Source organism: Rattus norvegicus, chromosome 15 (genome assembly GCF_036323735.1).
Source record: "Rattus norvegicus strain BN/NHsdMcwi chromosome 15, GRCr8, whole genome shotgun sequence".
In the NCBI taxonomy this organism is placed as follows: domain Eukaryota; kingdom Metazoa; phylum Chordata; class Mammalia; order Rodentia; family Muridae; genus Rattus; species Rattus norvegicus.
In genome coordinates this window covers 101130691-101144156 of record NC_086033.1, presented here as the reverse complement: position 1 = coordinate 101144156, position 13466 = coordinate 101130691, and the positions used below count along the sequence as shown (strand labels likewise).

Below are 13466 nucleotides of genomic sequence, written 5' to 3'. Positions count from 1 at the left end.
TCTTCTCCAACTCTTTACCCTCCACCCCTGCTTTCTATAGCTTAAAATTTTTGATCAGCAGCTCTTGATGCGTACCACATTTCTCTGTCTGGATGGACTTTATCTGGAATCCTAAGCCAAAATAAACTATTCCTTCCCAAGTCACTTTTGGTTATGATGTTTTATCCAAGCACCAGGAAATTATGTGATGATTGAAAAAAATCATAAAAGAAAATAGCAACAATGCTTGTTGAGTTATGCAAATTACTGCTCTGCTCTCAAAAGCCAACACGAAACCAGAATACACAACCTGTTTTTACCTCCTTGGAGCTTTATCATGGTTTATTAAGGTCAAAGCCCTATGGTGGAGTTGCTTCCTTTGTCCTTGGCATAAACTTGCACTTCACCTGCAGCCATGGCATCCTCTTTCTACCTGTAACCCTGTCCTGACATTTGTAGCTTCCGTAGCCATAGTCTAAGTCTTCATAGCTTTGGTACCCATAGTCTAAGTCTAAAACAGTGTCTTCAAGTAATTTCCCACTGTGTGAGAAACACAGTGCCTGATTTTACAAAGGACCTTCATAATCTTGAGCATGACAAATATCTCTTCAGGTTTCAAAGTCAGCTTTAGAAGGGTTAAAAATAATCCCAAGGTCTGAACAAACAGGCTCTTTAATCCCCTTTCAACTCAGAGTATGTAAAACAAATGAGCAGAGGAAGCTAAGACTGGGAAGAGGAATCCTAAGTGTATTTCGTTTCTCCGTCAAAAACAGTGTTTCTCTACCAGTACATACCTAACTGACATGAGTTCATTTACACGTAGCCAAACTCTCGGTGGTTTATCTGGGGATATGAATTCATGTTCTTGCAGATAATGGCCCATATGAATTTCCATTGATTGCTATCATGAATCATTGCTGAGTAAAACTCTTCCTATCTGTTTTTAAATTTTCTTAAATATTATATTTATACATACATACGTATGTATGTATGTATATATGTATGTATATCTACATAATAGGTAACATAGATTAAAACATCACGGTGTGAAGATGTGAGATGTTCCGTCTAGCACGGGTAAAGTGTGTGGGCAAGTACGTGGGTTCAGCAGCCTTTCTAATTTGACTCTCTTCTTGGCTTTGAACAAAAGCCTCTGGAGGAAGATGTAGCATTAACGGAGCACACTTTCTCTAGATTTATGTGCCGCTAATAAAAACGTCCATAGGACATTTTATAAGCTGCTACAAGCATTTTCATTAATAATGATAACTAAATGGTGTCATAAAATAATTCCGTTAAGACGTACTTTATAAGCACGGGCTTCTCGGGAGAATGAGAGGGCTGTGGCCATTACACCCTGAGGGGAGGCTCGCATCCTTGCTGATGGACAGGGACACCGGCTTTATTTGCATTTAGCTTCAAACGCCTTACAGAAAGTTTCATTCCTCCTCCACGTGTAAAGTTCTTTGCTTGAGTTACTGACAAGCGTCCGATAGGCCTCGGCTTTGTTTGCCTTCCAGTCAGTCTAGGGAAAAGGCGGATACTCATGTCTGCATCTGGGCTTTGCTGGGAAAGCAAGCAAGACATGGTTCCTCATGAATTCGCTCATTCTAATGGGGGAGGGGGATCGTGTTCTGTGTTCTTGATAGAGTTTTCCATGGGAGTGTGTATTCACCTCGGCTCCTGCACATTTTAATGGTATTTTTTTTTTTTAATACTCATGCTGTTGGCCTAGGGCTTGAGTCAAAATCACAGCTCTTTATGATGGAGCATAAGTCTGGATCCTAAACAGATTCGCTTTTTATTTCAATATATACCATTCATCAAGTGCCTGGAAAAGTTCTCACCACATGCACACTGAATTTTATTGGATGAGATAAATGATGGAATAAACACTATAAACAGTTAGCCCTGTCAGTTGCCTTAAAGTGTTCTAAAGAAAGCAGGAAACAGTCTTGTGGGAAGGCTACTTTTGACAGGATAGTTGGAGAAGTCCCGAAGTCCCTCTAAGCAGATGATGTCCCGGCAGAGACCCGAGAGAAAACTTCTACCAGATAATGAGTCAGCCAGCGATGACATATGTCAAGTCCTAAGCATTTGACACTATAAACAGTTCCAGGAGAAACCTTTAAAATACCCCATTTACCTAGAGAGTCTAGACTAGTTTCTTGGAATTACGGGAGAAATGCTGATAAAAACTGCGGTTTTAGAAATAACATGGGCCTGCTAAAAATTAGGGGAACTATCCGTGCAACACACCTATTTACTGAAGAGAGTTCATGTTTCCCAATCTCTGCCCACGATCCCCACCAATACTTCCCCTTCTCTTTGGTAAATAGATGTGGGATGAGAGGAGGAAGAGAGGTCACAGGGCCATAGCAATTGCTTGCATGATTTGGGGAAGGTGAATGACACTTGTTTAACTCCCCTCTGTTCCTGCTGCCTACAGAAGCTGGATACCATCTTCCCAGGCTCCTATCCACCTGAAAGGGGGAGGTTTACAAGGCAGAATGGGTCCACTTACTTGTACAGTGACCTAAGAGTATAAAGAGGTGCCATGGTACAGCCTAGATGGGTACCAAGTATAGGCAAAGGATAGACTTCTCAGGATCTGCAAAGGCAGACATTGTGAAGAGGTGGTTTGAGCAATGTCAGTGTAAAGTAATGATTTGGGGACCTTTAAGCTTGCAGAGGTCTGCAGATACAAAGGGCGAACCAGAGGGCATGGAGACACACCGGCTATGGCATGGTACAGCAGAGAAAGTTTCACTGATTTTCTTTTTTTTCTAAAAGGAGTAAAAGTTGTAAAAGCAAGTGTTTGGGGATGAAATTGAAACGACACCTAGATACAAGATGAACACAGACGGTCTTTTGCAGCCATTTCTCCACGTCACCCTTTGGGATTTTTTCATCTTCTTTCCACCTCTTCTGTACTGCACTGCTTCCATGTGACGTCTATGCCGTGCCTGCCTGCAAAGACATCATGCAATTCTGCTCCCCCTCATGCTTCTTTCCTCCCTCGGTCTTCCTCCTGTGCTGTGTTCTTGAGACTCTGGGCAGCAGCGCATTTGGAGATTCATCCAGTTCTTTCTACTGCGAACTGGACAACCCCATGGGAGTACCACCGCTGAGTTTAAGGAGGGGCCTCAGAGAATGGGAATCCCAGTTTTCAGGACACGCTGAAACACGTGCTTCAGAGCAACCAGAGCTTCCCGGGACTAAGCCACTACCCAAAGACTATACATGGACTGACCCTGGACTCTGACCTCATAGGTAGCAATGAATATCCTAGTAAGAGCACCAGTGGAAGGGGAAGCCCTGGGTCCTGCTAAGACTGAACCCCCAGTGAACTAGACTGTTGGGGGGAGGGCGGCAATGGGGGGAGGGTTGGGAAGGGAACACCCATAAGGAAGGGGAGGGGGGAGGGGGATGTTTGCCCGGAAACTGGGAAAGGGAATAACACTTGAAATGTATATAAGAAATACTCAAGTTAATAAAAAAAAAAAAAAGGAAAAGAAAAAAAATGAACACACACACACACACAAAAGAATAGCGGATCCTCAATTTGGGAAGTAGATCATTAAGCACCGTTAACAAAACAGGAGCAACTACACGAGAAACCATTCTTATAAGGACGGTGAAACAGTTCGGGAAATTAACGGAAGGAATAATAAGATACTAACATAACATAATTTTAAAGTACTTTATCCAGTTTTTACAGCAACGAGACTTGACAACAACCTTTTTACTCCGCAGTGATGGGCCTCATGCTCGCCCACCTGCACATGGCTCTCTCAACAACTTCAAAATTTCATACCAGGGCTTTAAAGCTTCTGATAAATCACTCGCTCTAACCAAGAGGCTCATCTTAACCCGCTGGAGAACATCCCTGGCTTTGATGAGCTGGAGAAATAGTGGACTGGCATTTTTTGGATGGGCTGTGAGCCTGACAGGCGTTAATGTGGTGCAGTTGGAGGCACGGCCTTTGAGGTGTAGTTGGGGTTGGGTGAGATCATGGGGGCCATCCTCACAGTGGGATTACTAGATTTGTAAGAACGGATTTTCTTCCTCTGCTGTGAAGGAACAGCAAGAGAATGCTCATTCGCAAACAAGGAAGAGGCCAAACATCAGAAAAGAAATAGTTTGGCTTCTCGCCCTTGAACTTGCATCCTCTAAACTCTGAGAAAATAAATGCCTGCAGCGTAAGCTACCCAGACTGTGAGGTTTGCTTATAGCCACACAGAGAGACGGTTAAACCCTTACGGACGTATTTATGACGTAATTGTCTTCCTCACCACACTGTTTACCTAATGACAAGTAATTATAATATCTACAGGTAAACTTTTATTAACAGATTTACAGATTAGAGCGGAATAGCCTAGGTTATTTACCTATACAGTGAGGTTTACTCTTTCCAAGAAGAACTGAAATTGTTTATCAGAATTTTCTTTCAGTTCCCATCTCTGTGTCACAGTGGGGCAGACTCTTAGTGCAGGAGCCTGGATTCACAGACCCTAAATGTCCAGATATACCCTATATTCTCTTCCTTACAAAGGAAGTTGGGAAACTAAGTTCATTTAAACTTGAATTAGTGGTGGATAAACAGGATGCGACTGCTCTGGTTTCTGAGGTTCTACAACAAGTATCTTCGGAAAGTCTAAAATATTTGCATTACGTCATGTGTGAAAGAGAAAACTACTAGAGCAATTGCCTTCATTTTGGCTTCATTTCTTGTGGCCATTACAGTGAGAAAAAAGCATCAGGTACTGCACTGTCTCCATTGCCTGCATGCCAAGTGGACAAACATACAATTTAGTTAGGCAGTAAATATTGCCCACCACCCTCGGTGCATCAGAGAGTATAGCATGAGTTGCGGAAGTTAAGGTCCATACCCCAACAGAGAGCCAATGTGAGATTAATAATTAATAATTAATAATTAATTGCACAGATGGAATGAGTAGAAAGGGAGACAAACCCCACAGAGCCTGCTAGACTCTGTTAGACTCGTCTACGGTACTTACAGTTCTAAAGATGCACACGGGCAGGAGGAAATCAGGTACATGTATATGTCCAACAGAAGCAAACACACTTGAAATGCCCTGTCCTATTATTCAGAAATATTAACGCATAAAGTGCCTCTTGGAAACATTTTTGCATGAAATTCACCAGGGGTAAAATAACCATTCTAAAGAGAGATTCAGCTATGCCATCTGCAGAGAGCTCAATGGCTCTACAAACACACCTAGGTATGAAAAACACCCCTCATGTGGGTCTATTACTGTTGCCGGAGGGCAGCGTTTCCCTCTCTGCATTTATCTCACACCATCTTGTAAGAAAAAAATCTCTGAAATATCACAGAATATGCAACGGAAACGAAAGGGATGCATCACGAAATTTAATCAGTTCTACCTCATTTACAGCAAAATGTTTATGCAAAACTTTTATTTTGTATGTCATTTTATATGAATTAATATACTACATCATATTGTGCATGTATGATACTATATATACATTATATACACACATATACAAGTGTGTGTGTGTGTCTTTGTCATTGGTATTGGGGGATGCTACTCATTGAATCAATCTGGGAAGATTCCCTCATCTTCCTTTTTAAAAATTATTATTATTATTATTATTATTATTATTATTATTATTATTATTATTATTTTAATCTTTTGTTATTAGTCCAGCATTATCTCCCCTCTTTCTCCCTCCCTCATCTCCAAGAAGATGTCCTCACCTCCTATCCTCCCCACTCAACCCCAAATCTCTGAGAGTTAGGTACATCTTCTCTCACTGAGGCCAGGCCCTGCCATCCTCTGCTGTATATGTGTCAGGGCCTCCAACCACCTGGTTTACGCTGCCTGTGGTGTACGCTGCCTGTGGTGTATACTGCCTGGTTGGAGGCTTCATGTCTGAGGGAACTTGGGGAGAGTGGGGTGGGGATCTGGGTTAGATGACAACCTAAGAATTGTTAGTCTCCGAATGTTCACTGGTGCTCACCAATGAGAATAATTGGCCCTGGCTTCATTTTCTCAGTCAAAATTTCTACTTTTATCACCATTGTTTTTTTAAAACCAAACCAAGCCTCCCTCACTTCCCCCCCCCCCAAATTTAAACTCTGTTGACGTTTTCTACTTTTTTCCTGGTATGTAGACCATTTATTTCCACTCTGACATTTATCGCCAACTTCTGTGAATTCTGAGCTTATCTGTTCTTTGCAGTTTTTGAAGTCTAAAGTCTGGGAGTTCACTTAAGAGCGTTCTTCTTTCTTGGGGCAGCCATTGACCATGATACCAGGCCCTGCTTGTGCTGCTTTCTGTGGGAATTTCAGCATGCTCCTCTTTCACTAGTCTGGAGTATCTTTTAATTTCCCCTTTTGACTTGACCTTTGACTTCACGACTTCAAAAAGGTAGGGTTCAATTTTGACCAAATATCTGGATTTTCTTTTTTTAAGATTTATTTATTTATTTCATGTATATGAGTGCACTGTCACTGTCTTCAGACACACAAGAAGAGGACATTGAATCCGCATTACAGATGGTTGTGAGCCACCATGTGGTTGCTGGGAATTGAACTCAGGACCTCTGGAAGAGCAGTCAATGCTCTTAACCGCTGAGCCATCTCCCCAGTCCCCTTGAATTTTCTAATTTATCTTCAGTTATCATTTTTTATTTTATAATATTTGTTTAGAAAAGATTATTGAGACTCAATAACATGATACAAAATTTTGATTACTACTTATATTATATAATCATCTCGATGAATATAGAATTGATAAAATTCAACATCCTTCCATTATAGAAATGTCAATAAACTAGGTCTAAAAGTACTGTTTCTCAACATAATAAAGGCCACATTAACAATCCCAGAGCTAACATCATGATGCAGAAAAACTTAAAGCTTCACTTCTACGATGAGGAGTAAGTCCAATGTTCCTCTCTTATTGCTTATCTGAACATAATACCAAATCCATAACCACCGAAACTTGGCAAGAAGAAGAAGCAGAAAATTTTTTTTCCTGTCTTGCAACTGACATGGCTCTATACAAATGAAAAACAAGAGTCTATTAAAAGTTATAAGAACTAGTAAGTAGACTGATTAAAAATGCAAATGACAAAAATCAATGTACCATGGATTTCAACATACTAACAATGACTTATTTGACTGGAAATTAAGAAATAATGGCAGGTGTGATTTATGAATCAATCAATCAATCAGTCAATCAATTGAACAAATGAACAAACATTTGTAATACTCAGGGATACAATTAATCAACAAAGTGAAAGACTTTTATGCCTAAGAGCTATGCAACATTATAGAGAGGAATTAAAGGAGACACAAATGAACTATATCCTGTGTTCCCGTGAAAACAATGTTGCTACAATGTCCATCCAACAAAACTTAACTTAATCCATAGAGTAACAGTTATTTCCTTCAAATACTTAGTGGCATTGCTTACAGAATAGAGAAAATGTTCCTAAACTCACATTAAACCACAGAGACAGGTGAGCCAAGGTTACCCAGAAAAGAGAAAAATCTGAAGGAATCATAATTTTTAATTTCAAACTACCTTTAGAAGCAGTGTTAATTTTTAAAATATGGTGGAATAAAGATAGATATTATAGAGAAGAGAATTGTAGATTGTAGGCATTAAAGGAAGACCAAGCTGGGAGCTGTTCCTCAATGGGTATAAAGCTTAGTTCTGCAAGATGCATAGGTTGAAGAGATCTGCTGTTCCACACATGTCTGTAAGCTCCATGCTGCGCACTTAGAAGTTTACCAAGTGCTCTACACTGGATCACAGGACTTGGAAGAAGAAAGTTGGGTCTGATGTAGAAGCCTCCTTCCTGAGGACAGGCTCTCATGGTGCAAGGGGATTATGCAAGCCACCAGAGGAGAAAAGCAATAGTCTTACCATGCTGTAGTGACCAGAGACCATAACACTCACCAGAATGGCAAGGTGTATCGAAATGTGCAGTAGTGGTAGTTACTGGGGATAACTAACACCTAATTGGACTGAAGGCCCTCTCAATAGAAGAGCGCTTATACCCAGCCCAGTAAACCCAGCTAAGTACTCATGACTGCGTGAGCAAGGAGACTAGAGAAGAACCTGCCGATGCTACTTTTCTCAGCCAGAATCATGTCTAACTGCATATAAAATATTTATCTTCATACACACAAATAAATGTAGCTCCCCTCAACGATCAAAAAAACTTATTTTTGCGGTAGACAGAGACCACAGCAGAAAGACACAACCCGTCCAAATGCAGAGAACAAGTAAAGAGGAGTGTAAGACACCAGCTGACACACCAGTGACACAATCCCAATACCGAAGGCTCAGGGACAGAGGAGGTGGGCAGAAAGACTGTAAGAGCAAGAAGAACAAGACATGCTGAGGCATGGCATCTTGTAGATTTGACAGGAAGGCTGTACCCATGAAATCTCAATGAAATGGTTTCCTAAATAAGACCTGAAAAGTGACACTGCCAATTGACCTACCAACGTTGATGGTAGAAATCTCATGAGGCCTGACCCTTGGATGAAAAGCTGTAGGTGATTAGTGGTTGCTGACACAGTCGGAATCAGTGTGATCTAGGAGGAAGCGCCATGATACGGAGGTGAGCCAATCCTTCTGAAATCAACAGATAGTGTTGATAAATTTGTGTGTGTGTCTCTCTGTGTGTGTCTGTGTGTTTGTGTGTATGTCTGTGTGTGTGTCTGTGTGTGTATCTGTGTCTATGTGTATGTGTATCTCTGTGTGTGTCTATGAGTGTGTCTCTGTGTGTCTGTGTGTGTCTGTGTGTGTCTCTGTGTGTGTGTGTGTGTCTGTGTGCCCATGTGTGTGTCTGTGTGTGTGTCTGTGTCTATGTGTGTGTATCTCTGTGTGTGTCTATGAGTGTGTCTCTGTGTGTCTCTGTGTGTCTGTGTGTGTCTCTGTGTGTGTGTGTGTGTGTCTGTGTGCCCATGTGTGTGTCTGTGTGTGTGCCCATGTGTGTGCGCGCATGAATTTGTGAGATGATGATGGACATGGGAGGAGCTGGAGGAAGGAAGGGATTATGTAAATAAGAACTCATTTTAAAAAATTTTTAAAATGTGTCAAGTGAGTACATTTCATGTAAATAATTCCAAGTGGATTGGGTTCGGGGAAATAAACAAGCAAACAAATACAAGAGAACAGAAACAACCCCAAACAACTAAAATATAGCAAAGCAGTAAAGTGCAAAAGAATTTTGGAGGAATCAGATATAGTATCTTGATGGAGGTTGTAGTACGACGGGCATATGAAAGTGCAGAAGTTACCAGTCACTGACATTAAACAAACAGGTTTGAATATCAATTGTACCTCAACAAAGATGTGTATATGTGTATATATATATATACATATACATATATATACACACACACACACACACACACACACACACACACATATATATATGTGTGTGTGTGTGTGTACAGGGTTAGGGTTAGGCACACACACACACCAGAATATGAGGGCTCTAATAATAATGGAATTTGTGTTTGTTTTCATTTTTGCCAAGATTTTATTTTAGATTCTTGAACACGCTCGCCCAGCCTCTTTAAAATGCTGATGTTAGACCCATGAACCACCGCACTTGGTTACTAATTCTAGTTTAAAGTTAATTGTATTACACCTTAGACTGGTTCCATTAAAATTTTTTAAGTTACATTTATTTGTTTGTAAGTGGTGAAGTGGGAGGAAGTCTGAAGTTCAAGGCACAAGTTGCAGGACTTGACCAAGTCCTTTTGTACCTCTCAGGTCTTGGGGACGGTCTCTGGTCTTCAGGTTGGCGGCAAGCACCACTAGCCACTGAGCTGTCTCGACATCTCAGAATTCTCGCATCTTTACACACCACTAGTGCAATTTTGCTTATTTTGTTTGCATGTGTATATACTTTTATATATGTATATTCTTTATGTCTTGTATTAAGTGATGACAGAGATATTTTTCCATGTGTGATAATTTAGAAGTTTATATGTACGTTTATGAGTATGTGACCACTGTGCATAAAGAATTTTAAGATCTAGGAATAAAACTGTCTGATAGTCTAGCCACTTTATTTGCTGCCTACTTCTTAAGATTTCAATAACCACTCAGCTTTGGAAAGAGGCTGAGATTTTCATTTCCCCTTCAATAATTCAGTGTATGATACCCCATATTACACTGTACTCCAGTGTCATGTAAACTTTTAACTCCAGCATATGCAACGCCCTGGCTTCAATCAACAGTATTATGAAAGAAACTAGATATATAAGCATACAAATCAACTTTTAGCCAAGGAAGACATATATAAGTTGTAATGAGATATGTTTATTTGATTTATGACTTATTTGGGTCTTTGCCAACAAAAGCAAGAAAAAACAATTCTTTTCATGCTAACCTCCAATAATGAGGCCATTGACAGCCTTTCAAAATAACCAGGAACTGCAGGATGGCCATGTCACAACTGCCTGCCCTGTCTCCACCTTCAATACTGTGCTTCAGAGAGCATTCACTGGTGGCTTCTTCATTTGAGGTCATGGGTATGCAAATAGTGTTTTCTAATGAATAAGTATAAAAGCCAACTGACATAATGTCAAGTTGATCCATCCAGACGGGAAAGCGTTTACTGGATGACAAAGGGGGTTTGAGTCATTTAAATCTTAAGTGATTTTTAGAAATCAGTTGAAATCCTTTTTTAAACCTTGTGGTAATGCTTAAAAACATAACCACATTTTTATTGCGTTTAACCTTCCTGAAAATATGCCCTTGGAATGGGATAAACCCTGCACTAATTTCCCCTCATTTTAAAAAGTAATATTTTCCCAGGCTATTGCATATGAGTTATTCAATCCATGCTTTCGCAGGATGATTGCTACCCTGACCAAAAAAATTCATGAGGGCTATTGAAAGCCTTTGTCAAATAAAGCCTTGTGTTTTCATGACTAGCATTCCTTACTGGAGTGAGGGGATTTGAATTGCAGGGAAATGATGCATTGCTAGTGTATGGCTCTCTAAGACACATTCACTCTTTTTGCCCCCAATATATTTCACTCTCAAGACAGCAAAATGCTACCAAAACTGCATATTTTGCTTAAGTTTACGTAACTTGTAGCTTTGCCTTTATCATTAAATGACAACATTTCAACCCTTAGTATCCGCAGAGAGTACCATTTCCGGTTGTAAAAAGGTGGGAACTAGTTGTGGAAGGCTGCCCTCAGCCTCTTGTTTTCATGTATATGTGTGTATGTGTACAGGAGTATGCGTGTGTGTGAGTATGGGTCAGAATTTACATTTGAAGGTTGAATGAAATTACCAACAATACTGATTATATAATAACCTTATCTAAAGTAGTCTCTGGCCTTTTCATGGTTCCAGGGGGAAAAGTACAATGTCCTGGATGCCTGGAAACACCTGATACTTGGACTGGGATAACAGGTCTCCTGGGCAGAGTTTCCATGTACCTTAACATCTTTGTCCCCAGTGCCTACTTCCTACAACCTTTGTCCTTATATGTAGAGGTCCTTGTACTGCCCAGAGAGCCATGAAGAGGACAACACAGAGTGAGGACATTGGAATGGCAAATAATTTATGCTGAAGTCACACATTGCTTTTAGGGCTGAGGACAGGCAAATGGAGCTACATACAACCAGGATGGCCTAAAACAAGTTTTACTTTCTTGCCCGCACTCTGGTAGCCCCACAGTTGAACTGAACTTTGGAAGAGAAAATTTCATGGAAATACTTTAAGTAGATTGTGAGGTGGGATCAAATAGGATGGTTTTTAAAAAGAAGATTATGTTAAGAACCCAGTGCATTTCATGACTGTGGGGCTTTCATCTCTGAGTATTAGAGAACACAGTAACAAGAATCTTTCTAGAAGGGAATCAAAGGGCTGACTTGGTTCAGTGTCATTACCAACTCTGTAATCTACTGCAGGCCTAGACTCCTCCTGATTTTGTATCCAGTGCAGAAATTAAAGAAGAAAGGGGCTGTCTGGAAGGTTTATGTGCAAGGGGGAAAGGAATTGGGTGTGGTCATGACACTCTCTAGAGATTCCAAGTCATATATATCTGCAATTTATTAGGTGGCTACCGTGTCCTTTCAACTCCAGACTTCTGGACTTTTGCTTCCCTCTCTTATAATTTCTGCTTTCCTAACTCCTTCCCTTTTCCCCTCAGTCCTTCACTCACACACAAGTCCACTGCTTTCACCTTGGTGCTAACCTCCCCAACAAATGTCATCTCTCTCTGCTTTCAGTTAGATGGCTCTCCAAGGACACTAGTGTACAGTAAACGCAACAACACATGTCTGCTCCTGGCTGTTACATGTCTTCCTCCTCCATGGAGCTACTAAAGCCTTCAAAGCAAAGAATGGAGCCTTTCTGGTATACATGATTGCTTCTTTGTGGTTATTAGGTCAATATGGGGGTATTTATGGAAAATGGGAAGATTTTTGAGCAAGACAGGTTATGTTTTGAGACATTCATGCTATAGTTTTTGATATTCGTTAATACTTCCGGATTAAGATAATATGTAAACTTAAAAATAAACTAACAAAAGAATTCATACATGACTGGAATGGAAGGATCACATGGAGATAGGGCAGGGAAATGAGAGATAAGGGAGGAAATACCAAAACAGCTAAAATTAAGGGCCATTTGAGGGGTAGTATGAAAATCTAATAGAGCAGAAGCTTAATATATAAAATAATGAAATAATGAGGGAGACAGCCCAATTGGGCATTTCTTGTCACCAAATGAAGTTTCAATACTAGGAACGGGTTACATCTAATTAGTCATTGGTCTAAGGGATCCAGTGGGAACCCCTAAACAACCCAGGCTTTTGACAAAGACTATAGGCTGCCCTTCATAAGCTGACAGCAAGTCCTCATTGCTGAAAACATCTACACAACTCATTAAACATTGAACCATCTCATAGGTACCTATGCAAAGCCTTCACACTTAGGTGACGGTGTCTCAGATACAGGGAGGTACTCAGCACACTGCTAAAGGAGAAACATGAACACCAACCCAGCCACAATCCCTGCCATCTGTCTATAATGGTTTCCTGCTTATAAGCTAGGCTGGTATAATGGTGACACAGATCAACCTATATCTGATTTGACAGAAGGGCTCATTCCATATCATAGAACCCATACCTAACACTGCTTGGATGACCGAGAACCTGAGACTAATTAATATAAAACCTATATACTACTGTTCTAAAACAAACAAACAAACAAACAAACAAACAAACAGGCAATCATTAAATGATTCCTAAGGACATTCTGCTGTACTCATAGATCAGTGCCTTGCTCAGCCATCGTCAGAGAAGCTTCCTCCAGTAGCAAATGTGAACAAACACAGAGACATTATATAAAGAGTGAGAGTCCTCAGAAGACTCTGACGTAAATCAGATGTCTCCATCAGATCCCTCCTCCTCTGGACTCATAAAGCTCAGTGGAAGAGTAAGAAGAA

At 40.5% G+C, this 13466-nt stretch overlaps 1 protein-coding gene and 1 pseudogene across 2 annotated transcripts in view; both read right to left on the bottom strand.

Moving 5' to 3' along the window:
- The window catches only part of Gpc6 (glypican 6), a 997624-nt gene that overhangs the window by 290882 nt on the left and 693276 nt on the right, over window positions 1–13466 (bottom strand). The window lies entirely within an intron of this gene.
- LOC134482017 (importin-5-like) overlaps window positions 8–13466 on the bottom strand; it is a 56621-nt pseudogene continuing 43162 nt past the window's right edge.